Raw genomic sequence first — 12,157 nt, 5'->3', positions numbered from 1 at the left:
AATGTCATAGTTTAGTATGTCGTCCAAAATTTGACAAAAATGTCATAGTTTAGTAAGTCGTCCAAACTTCGACAAAAATTTCATAGTTTAGTATGTCATCCAAAAAGTCACCAAAATGTCATAGTTTAGTATGTCGTCCAAAGTTTGACAAAAATGTCATAGTTTAGTATGTCGTCCAAAATTTGACAAAATGTCATAGTTTAGTATGTCGTCCAAAATGTGACAAAAATGTCATAGTTTAGTACGTCGTCCAAAATTTTTACTAAAATGTCATAGTTTAGTATGTCATTCAAAAAGTCACCAAAAAGTCATAGTTTGGTATGTCGTCCAAAATTTGACAAAAATGTCATAGTTTAGTATGTCGTCCAAAATTTGACAAAAATGTCAGTTTTGTATGTCGTCCAAAATTTGACAAACATTTCATAGTTTAGTATGTCGTCCAAAATTTGACCAAAATTTAAGAGTTTAGTATGTCGTCCAAAAATGGACAAAAATGTCATAGTTTAGTAGTCGTCCAAACTTTGACAAAAATTTCATAGTTTAGTATGTCATCCAAAAAGTCACCAAAATGTCATAGTTTAGTATGTCATGAAAAAAGTCACCAAAATGTCATAGTTTAGTATGTCGTCCAAACTTTGACAAAAATGTCATAGTTCAGTATGTCGTCCAAAATTTTTACAAAAATGTCATAGTTTAGTATGTCATCCAAAAAGTCAACATAATGTCATAGTTTAGTATGTCGTCCAAAATTTGACAAAAATGTCATAGTTTAGTATGTCGTCCAAAATTTTTACTAAAATGTCATAGTTTAGTATGTCATCCAAAAAGTCACCAAAAAGTCATAGTTTGGTATGTCGTCCAAAATTTTACAAAAATGTCATAGTTTCGTATGTCGTCCAAAATTTTACAAAAACGTCATAGTTTAGTATGTCGTCCAAAATTGTACAAAAATGTCATAGTTTAGTATGTCGTCCAAAATTTGACAAAAATGTCATAGTTTAGTATGTCGTCCAAACTTTGACAAAATGTCATAGTTTAGTATGTCGTCCAAAATTTGACCAAAATTTAAGAGTTTAGTATGTCGTCCAAAAATGGACAAAAATGTCATAGTTTAGTAAGTCGTCCAAACTTTGACAAAAATTTCATAGTTCAGTATGTCATCCAAAAAGTCACCAAAATGTCATAGTTTAGTATGTCGTCCAAAATTTGACAAAAATGTCATAGTTTAGTATGTCGTCCAAAATTTGACCAAAATGTCATAGTTTAGTATGTCGTCCAAACTTTGACAAAATGTCATAGTTTAGTATGTCGTCCAAACTTTGACAAAAATGTCATAGTTCAGTATGTCGTCCAAAGTTTTTACAAAAATGTCATAGTTTAGTATGTCGTCCAAAATTTTTACTAAAATGTCATAGTTTAGTATGTCATCCAAAAAGTCACCAAAATGTCATAGTTTAGTATGTCGTCCAAAATTTTTACAAAAATGTCATAGTTTAGTATGTCGTCCAAAATTTGACAAAAATGTCATAGTTTAGTAAGTCGTCCAAACTTTGACAAAAATTTCATAGTTTAGTATGTCATCCAAAAAGTCACCAAAATGTCATAGTTTAGTATGTCGTCCAAAGTTTGACAAAAATGTCATAGTTTAGTATGTCGTCCAAAATTTGACCAAAATTTAAGAGTTTAGTATGTCGTCCAAAAATGGACAAAAATGTCATAGTTTAGTAAGTCGTCCAAACTTTGCCAAAAATTTCATAGTTTAGTATGTCATCCAAAAAGTCACCAAAATGTCATAGTTTAGTATGTCGTCCAAAATTTGACAAAAATGTCATAGTTTAGTATGTCGTCCAAAATTTGACCAAAATGTCATAGTTTAGTATGTCGTCCAAAAATTGACCAAAATGTCATAGTTTAGTATGTTGTCCAAAATTTGACAAAAATGTCATAGTTTAGTACGTCATCAAAAAAGTCACCAAAATGTTATAGTTTAGTATGTCGTCCAAACTTTGACAAAAATGTCATAGTTTAGTATGTCATCCAAAATTTCATAGTTTAGTATGTCGTCCAAAATTTGACAAAAATGTCATAGTTTAGTATGTCGTCCAAAATTTGACAAAAATGTTATAGTTAGATGACAAATTTTAATTAAACAATGCATTTGTTTGTAAAAGTTACAGTTAAAAAAAGGTGTGAATTGACCAGTGGCCCCCAAACATCTTCACATTATCAAATTTGGCCCTCGTTAAAAAAGGTTTGGACACCCCCAGTCTAAAAGCTTCATTTTTAAAGGTTCAATCCACTCAAAATCAGCAGCAAGAAGTCGGCCTGCTTGAAATTATGTTACCCTGAGGTCATCCTGTCACAGTCTGAGCTGTTTTCCAATGATAGAACGGACACGGAGGGTAACGCTTGACCGAGGTCAACTGTACATTACTTTTAATATACCATATCATACATCACCGTTATCTGTAATGTGATGACAACATGGAGAGTATGATGTCATCACATGTGAGATAACACATGAATGAGGATCATTTTTGCTTCTTAAATGTGAATATTTTCTGGTTTCTTTGCTCCATATAACAAAGACATAAAATAGAAAACAATAATTTTTCATTTGTGGACAAAACAAGACGTTCGAGAGCATCATCATTTCCAGGTTTGACAAACAATGATCAATATTTTTCTACATTTCCTAACCTTTTATGGAGCAAACGATTACTCAATTAACCGAGAAAATACTCGACAGATGAATCGATTAGCAGCAGCTCTAAATAAGTGTGAATTATCTTGTTTTATTAATTGTTTGTTAACCATTAAAAATACAAATAAATGCTGTCAACAATATTGTATTCATTTTTGTTTTCTTACCACACTGTATCTGCCTCTTATATGTATATATATATATATATATATATATATATATATATATATATATATGTACATTATCTACACTCTGATCCTCTACGTTATCTGGTCTGATTAAATTTTAACAAGAAAATTCAATATACAGCTTACACTTTGGGAGTGAAAGGTTAATCTTTGGCAAAATCTCAAAGCGTGTGACACATGGTCAGCATTAGGCAGCTCAGCTCAAGCCTTTACTCCACTGATGCTGTTCCATAAAAATGCTGGTCAGTGTGTGCGAGTGATAGATGGCCGGTACACTGTAGCTGGATTGTTTTGTCCTTAGACAGAGCTTGCTCAGCATGAGTTGTTTTAACTTTCTTTCTTTTTTCCAGTCTTCAAGCCAAGTTGAGCTGACATCTGCTGTTTCGTTTCATCATGTACAGTACAACCCGTGGACAACGGAGACATATCCGTCCTTATCTTCTACTTCTAAAAAAAAGTGTAAGGATTTCGCTGCGGCTCAGTCGTAAAATCAAATTATCAGAGCTCATCCGTCAGCCACATATTTCAGCCTCATTCACCGACACATCACTCGTCTTACACGGTCCATCTTAATTGAAACTGAAATCATGGGCTAAAGCTGTTGAGTTGGAAAGAGACAATGATATAATAAAGACAATAATTCCAGGTGGAAATAGACCGTAAATCAGTTTCATGAAAGTATAATGTATTATTTTGCAGCAGTGTCAGTCGGCACACAGTAATCTTCTTTTCCTCTTGTCTGTCAGCATTGGAAATAAGAACAAATGTGTGAAGATTGTGTTTCTTAGTTCAGGGGCCACATTTGATCTCAAGTGGGCTGGACTAGTAAAATAATAGCATAATAACCCATAAACAACAAGAACTCCAATTTTTTCCACATTATGAACAAGCTGACGTTTCCTGAGAAAAACGACAATATTATGCTTCATGTCCCATTTACACATGTGCATTACAACTTACAGATCACAGTGGATCTGACATTTAGTCACAGGTATCTGGAACTGAATTAGAATCTAATCATGATGTGACATTTGGGCCGTCATGATTAGATTCCGTATGTTTGACACCCCTGCTAATTATTTTTTATTACAAACATCAATAATGATATCCAGTAAAGCTTGTACATTTCCATGCTGTCTATTTTCAAATATCTTTTCTTTAAAAAGTGTATAAGAACTCAGGAAAAGTCCATTTTTATGGCCTTTACTGGAAAGCGACACTGCAAACAGCAAATTTGAGGACTTGACACTTGCTTGACTAACGTTGGTTTTAAGATACAAGATTCAAGATTCAAGATTCAAGATTCTTTATTGTCATTCCAACACACATTCGGACATGAATGACACAACCCGGTCAGCCCAAACATTAAAAAAAAAAAAAAATTAACTTCTGGAAAGGTGCTGTGTGACTATAAAAGGATTAAAAGAGAATAGAATAAGAAAATTCTAATTTAAATTTAAATAACGGTACTGAGGTAGTGTATAAATAAAATTAGTGCAAAAGATGTACAGTGCAAACAGTCATATTTGGGAGTGAGAGAAGTGAATTGAAGTGAATTGAAGTGAAGTGAAAGAACAGTGTGAAGAAGGGAGGGGTAAAAGGTAAAAGGTAAAAGGCACGGCGAGTTTATTTGTGTAGCACTATTCATACACAGGGCAACTCTAAGTGCTTCACAAGGGCATAGAAATACATTGAGGAAATCACAGAATAAAAGCAAGACATTCAAATTAAAATAGTCATTCAAATCCTAAAGTGGGATTTGCCAATACAAAGTGCATTCTACATAAGACACGAATAAACTGATAGCTAAGATGATTAGTTAAGAATTAAAGAAAAGGCTGCAGTGAATGATAATGTGATTTAAATGAGTTGACAGTGTGAGCCTCAGGTGTCCAGGAACAGGTGAGGAGCATAATAACTGAATGCTGCTTCCACTTTGTGTGGTTCTGCATCTGGGAAATACACAGTAAACCTGTTCCTGATGAGCTTTGAGCTCTGGGTGCTTCAAAGGGAACTAATTAGTCTAGGATGTATTTTTAAAAGACTTGACTCGACTTAAGACTTAAGTAAAAATGACTCGACTTATGCAAAATTAACATTTTATTCTCACATATTGAAGAGTTACCGTCACAATTTGATTTTGAATCATGGAAAACATGGGGCGTCTGCTTTTGTAACCAAGACTTCAAATCCCACAAAGGAAGGTAAGACAGGAAGTCACTTAGTTGCTATTTTAATCTAACACTGACAGTGGGTCAAAAGCTGGTTATGATTTTTTTGCATAATATTTAAAATGCATGCATTGCTTGAGATTTGAAGGTTAAGACTTTGCCTGTGACCTACTCCCATCTCTGTTGGTCTTATAGGATATAACATATTGTCGCAGATAAAGTTACTAAAATCACCTGAACCTATAAACATTTAGCACAAAAAAAACCCAAAGAAAGTGTTATTTTATTATGAGTTTTGTATGATGTTTTTTTCTGTAATGTTGTTGTTGCTGTCTTTTACTGTCTTTTAACTCCCTGCCCAGGGACCACAGATGCAAATACTCTGGTATAGACCTGTTTCTGTACATGCTCCCTGTCAACAAAACAAATAAATAATACTAAACTAAACTTTTGTGAACACATCTCCCGCTGATATCGTCAAACACAAACGCTCCTCTGATCAACAACTGTCTGGCTAATTTTCTGTCTGTTACTTATCACAACACCGTGCCAGACCAGAGGAAATGAGTCTTTAATCACAGACTGTTGTTGTGTTTACTGACTTAACTATGATATCATCACACCGCTGTGCACAGAGGAAATTACACTTCATGTATTTATAGGGGAAAATCACAATTTTACTTGAAGTGCTCTTCAACGCGTTCGCTCACATCTTGAGTTATTAAAATCTCCGCACTGCTACAAAGTGCGTTCAACGAGATATGTAAACAAACATGGACGTGTTCTTACCTGTCATTCACACACACACACACACACACACACACACACACACACAAGTCATTCATGAAATGTAAATACTCGGTTGTAGCTGAGGCTAATTCACTGCTTTAGATGAATCACCACGCGTGTGTTTTTCTTTCGCTCAATACACTGATAAGGACAACGTGACATAAGGAGAAGGAAATGTTGTAAAGTACAGCCACAATCAAAGCAACAATACATAACTGACTCATTATAACTGAGACTGCGTCTTCTCACATGTCAGCACATCTACAATTAACACTGTGGCCGTGATGAAAAGTGGCCGATTGTTATCAAAGTGGGATGTTTTTCTATGCCGCTAATGGGATGTGGATAAATGTGTAAGGAAAATATTTTATATAGGATAACATTTTTTGAGGCCACACAAAAAAAAGTCAAACAAAAACATGCCGCATACAGTACGTCCACACAGAAAGCAACACGATCATTAATATCTGTCATTTTTCTTATCTTTCATTTACAGCATGTGAACTTGAGTTGATGTGACAGATATGAATAATTATAGCGGGACATTTTCATTTAAACAGGGTTTTCTTTTTGTTATAATAAGAATATCAGAACGTCAAAACTGCATCGGCGTTCATTTACGGACCTGATGTTGATTGATGGAGCTACACAGATGCTACATCAGCTGATTTCGTCCTCCCCTTCGTAAGAGGCTGAGAATCAATCATACAGCTCATGACGTCAAGTGTCTACAACACCGCACTACGTGTCACAGACTGCGCAAAGCAGTGAAAGTGATCCGCAGTCAGAAGAACGGACCTCATAAAACGTGTCCATATAAGGCACCGGAGAGAGATTTAACCTCAGTGAACTAATCGTTTCTCTTTGTGTTTCCTAGTTGTCCAAACTCCAACAGACACCTTGCCCTAATCAGCATCACAGGTCACAGATCTAAGCAAAGGTCTTCTTTAATTCACAACCGCCCTCTGGTAACATGCAACAACCCTGCGCCATGAGAAAAGTTACGGCATGTTTGTTTGGTTACTGCTCATACTCTGTGTCTCCCAGCGTGTCCCCGCAGACTGCTCATTTATATCAGTAAACAAGCTAATACATGTGCCTTCATAGATGTAAACAAACTAATTTGGACAACAAACAGAGCCACACAGTACGCCAAAGTGCCTTCTGTTCATATTTCAAGAGAACATCACAGTTAGGATTCTTACATAAGGTTCTACAATGTGCATCAATATTTACTTGATTTGCGGAAAATGGAGGGAAAATATTGTTTTCTATATATTTGACATAAAATGTACTCAATTAAAGTAAATAAGTAGCTTGTTTAAAACTAGTTACTTAGTTATGTAAAAGTTACTTAGTTACTTTTTTTTAAGAAGGTTGGGGTTCTTTCTTGTGTCGTGTAAAAAGGACAAGGGGACACAAATCTCACATGAATCCTAAATGACATGTAATGACATGTAAATGACATGTAATGAATTGTTTTTAATTAAAGGCAAACCTTTACAAATTAAAGTGCAGACAAAATAAAATATGTAAACACATAATGTGTCAGTCAAAATGGGTCAAAGGTCACAAATGCTTTAACTTTCTCACTCACTCAGGGACCTTAACGCCAATTCACCTGTCGTCATCTTTCACCTGTCCTCACCATTCACCTGTCGTCACCTTTCACCTGTCCTCATCTTTAACCTGTCCTCATCTTTCACCTGTCCTCATCTTTAACCTATCCTCACCATTCACCTGTCGTCACCTTTCACCTGTCCTCATCTTTAACCTGTCCTCATCTTTCACCTGTCCTCATCTTTAACCTATCCTCACCATTCACCTGTCCTCATCTTTCACCTGTCCTCACCATTCACCTGTCCTCATCATTCACCTGTCCTCATCTTTCACCTGTCCTCACCATTCACCTGTCCTCACCTTTCACCTGTCCTCACCATTCACCTGTCCTCACCTTTCACCTGTCCTCACCTTTCACCTGTCCTCATCATTCACCTGTCCTCATCATTCACTGCTAAAGTTTCCGATGCGTGGATTTTAATTTAATTATTATTTTTTTTTAATTCAGGCCAACATTTTTTCATCAGTAATAGATGTGATTTAAAATGTAGCAAAGTACAGTACTTCCAAAAAAACATACATAAAAGTAAAATTACACATTTAAAAAATGACTTTAAAAAGTACACAAAAAACCTACTCAATGACAGTAACACGAGTGTCAACGCAATTCATTACTTTCCACGTCTGCACCCTTGAATAAAAATAAGATTCCTATAATGTATATAAAACAAAAACATAGTTAGTTCATTACCGTGTTACCAAATCATCTCCAAACTAAATAACAGGAGCTGCAGCTGTTACATAAGTTGACTTTAATTCTCACAATTCACAATATTTTCTGGACAGACTTTGGACACTGTTTGCAGCCACAACCCCTGTTTCTACTGAAGACGTTTACATTTTTGAGGAGCAGTGGAATAAAGGAAAGCTGTGTAGCATTTTTTTTTTGCCTTCGTTTTGTTGTAACAGATTCTAAATATTTACAGGCTGAGTGGGATCAACTCTTTTATAGGATTACCACAGCCAAAATCAAATTCTTTGGATTATTTCTAACGTCTCGTCCAGTGGACGTCAGTCTTCCTATGCCACGTTTTATTTTTAGCAGTCGAATAAAATCTGACATGGTTAGCACTCTTGCCTTTGCAGCATGTGTGAAGGGTCTTTCTGCATGGAGTTTGCATGTTCTCCCCATGTTTGCAGGACTCCTCCCATAGTCCTGCAAACATGCAGATTTGGGGATTAGATCATTTGGACACTCTAAATTAGGTATGTAAGGGAGAACATGGTTGTTTGTCTTTATGTGTCCCTGTGATGGACTGGCGACTTGTCCAGAGAGTGAACAATGTCAACTTGGATCAGCACCGGCAACCCTCATATGGAGGATAAGAAGATAAGAAGATGGATGATCTGAAGGAAAAAAGAGGAAGTAATACTGTATATACTGTATATATAGGTCAGTAATATATATATAAAAGAAAACTAGTTTGAGCTATTTAATAATGTTATGGTTAATGTTATAATGACCTACAGGTCAGAGGTGGAAAGTAATGAATTACATTTACTTGTGTTACTGTAGCTGAGTAGGTTTTTTTTAGTCATTTTCAAAAGTATGTTTTTTGGGAAGTGATGTACTTCACTATGTTTCAAATCACATTAGTTACTGAGTGAAATGATGAGGACAGGTGAATTGGTGTTAATTAAGGTGAGAAAGTTAAAGCATCTGTGACCTTTGACCCATTTTGACTGACACGTGATGTGTTTACATATTTTATTTTGTCAGCACTTTAATTTGTAAAGGTTTGCCTTTAATTAAAAAAACAATTCACGTGAGATTTGTGTCCCCTTGACACAAGAAAGAACCCCAACCTTGTTAAAAAAGTAACTAAGTAACTTTTAAACAAGCTACTTTTTTACTTTAACTTGAGTAAATTTTTTTAGACCAGTACTTTTACTTAAGTACATTTTTTTTTATCAAAACAGTGGAACTTTTACTTGAGTAGAATATTTCAGTACTCTTTCCACCTACAGTTGCTGTGGCAGTAAAAAGCCATGGGATCACTGTCATCGTTGGGTGTATATACTAAAGGGAACGGCACTTTTTTCACAAGTGGTTGTACTTCACTCTGACCTTGCGACGGCGTTGCCACCCAACACGACTCTTACAGCTCATTACAGTTTCCTTTATCAAGAAAACACACGTAAATTTGTTTTAACAAGATTCAAACACCCTGCAAATAGAAGAAATGGTCTTGTAAAGTTATTTTCCATGAGTGACCATAGGTCTGCGCGTCTAAACAGACGTATTACATACCCATGTGATCCACGCAGCCTGATGCCAGTGTCCACTGTGGCTGCCTACATATTGTCCACAGGAAGAGCAAAGGCTAAGCAAACAAACACCCCCCCCCCACACACACACACACACACACACACACTATGGTATATAACTGTATCACATTGCATCTCAAATATGGGAAAGTGATCTTACATCTATGTATGTTTCATTTTAAATAAAAGCAGATGATACCCATGGAGAAGCTCGCAGCATTGTGACAAAATAGAATCAACGCTCCAGGCAAATTGTGAGATTCATGTGACTTTATCCATATCTAACGTCAATCTGTGATGCCCGGGGCCATTTACACAACACTTATTCCTGGAGGACAGGAATTCCAACATGTCACATAAATTGAGTTCAGTGAGTTCCCATGCGGTGAGATGATCCCAGCGTCTCAGAATGTGTCAAACGGTTTGAATGTAGAACGAAAGCTGGCCTCTCAGATGAGTGCGTGTCCCTGAACCGACCAGAGGAAGCGTCACTTTAACTCTTTTTAAGGTGCTGGATTTTCCATCTAAAACCTGAACAGTGCTGGAAGAGCAAATAAACCATTCACTGAAGTAAGACATTAGATTCACAGTGAGATGGAAATATGATTTATTTAAAGCTGCAGTGTGTAACTTTTGGTGATTTCTTTGGTCATCATGAACAGTATATAACATTATTTGTATGCTGTGTCCTTCATCTGAAAATGTTCTCTGTCATGCAATAATAACAAAGAGGGAGCGCTTGCATGTATACAGGCGCAGTGCAGGGGTGGGCGGGGACAAGAGGGGGTTGAGCAAGTCAAACTGCTTAACTTCTCAAACTTTTTATTTGTGTTTCTTCGTGTTTTTAAATCATATTTCAACCGTCCAGTTGGTATTTTACTACTTTTTCCACTACATACAGCTGTAGCACGGCACGGCTCGACGCGGTTTGATTCATTTTCCATTAGTTCAATTAGCACCTCCTCAACATTTTTGCGCATTTTTAACTGATCTACAGTTCGGCATTGTTCGGTTTGATTCCGGTGTCGTACGTCGGGCTCATGGATCTTCCAGTGACGACACTCTCTGACCAAATCAGTGTCCGACAGCCCGTCAACACACTCACCAGAGCAGGTACTAAAAAAGTACCAGGTATTATCGCTTATGGAAAAGCAAAAAAATTGGGTAAAGTAGAACCGTGCCGAGCCGTGCAACAACTGTGCTGTCGTGTGGAGCTGATATGCTTATCCAGTATTGAACTCACCTCACAATGTTATGAATGTAAAACATGTTTATTTATCTTTAAAGTCTTAACTTGAGGTATTTTGTGCTGGTTCTTTCTTTTCTTTTTTTTTTGTCTTCAGATCAGCTTAAGAAGGAAAAGATGTTTGAAAAAAATTGGTTGGTACTCAATCAGAGAAAGATCTTTCAAACTTCTAAATAAGGACTGCAGTGCAAACCCAACAGGCTCCCTGTTCAATAAAAGTAAACACGTGAAATAAGTGGGATCATTAACTCAACTTAAGATTCTGTTCTAGTCTCCACTTTATAAACTCTTAATGGGAATAAGGTCTGAGCTATTATTTGACCTTTAACCTTTGCCAAAGGCTCCAACTAAAATCACTTGCTTGAAATCAAAGTGGTTTGATGTTGGGGAATAATTCTTTTGAACAGTTTGCAGTGGCGTAGAACAACAGTGGTGGACCACAACAGAAAACTGTTGCACTTATGTAAACCTCAGGGTTCAGAAAAGTGTGAAACGTTTACCCCATGTCTGAAATCACCTCGAGTTAAAAGAAAAACGCCTGAGAAATATGTTTCTATTTAATTTGGAGCAGAGGATTTTCTCTAAATGGACTCTATCCCTCAGAGTAAATCTTTTCCAATATGAGAATTTGTTCCACCGGTGAAATATTAATCACTCTGGACCCGCGAGGAGTATTTTAGCACTTTTATATCCACACTTCAATCCTCACTTACTACCACATTGTTTTCTTTCCAACTTCCTGTGGGGCTAAAAGCCCCCCCCCCACCACCACCACCACCATCACCCCTCTGAAAAAACGGAGTCGATCAGAGCGCTACAATCTCCTGTCAGTTACATCAGCGCCTTCTAGTTGTTGTTTTTGGAAATATCTCACCGAGGCACGGAGGGGGCAGATGTGAGGGGGAGGTGACTCATCTCGCCGTGTTCCTCTGATTAAAAACAGACACCTGGATATTTGTGTCTTCCAGAGGCTTCCATGGCAGTGTTCGCTCCAATCACGTTTAATTCAATCAGAAATCAAGTCTTTAATACTGTTGAACGTCCATAATGAGGGTTTTTTTTTTCCATTTGATAAAAGACATTATTAGTGAACAATGTCCCTCTGTGTTGATCTATTCTTGATATTGCACACAAACACTGTTTACTTTTTGCTGCTTTATTAATTATGACT

This window comes from Solea solea, chromosome 6 (assembly GCF_958295425.1).
Source record: "Solea solea chromosome 6, fSolSol10.1, whole genome shotgun sequence".
In the NCBI taxonomy this organism is placed as follows: Eukaryota; Metazoa; Chordata; class Actinopteri; order Pleuronectiformes; family Soleidae; genus Solea; species Solea solea.
This window is presented reverse-complemented; position numbering follows the sequence as displayed.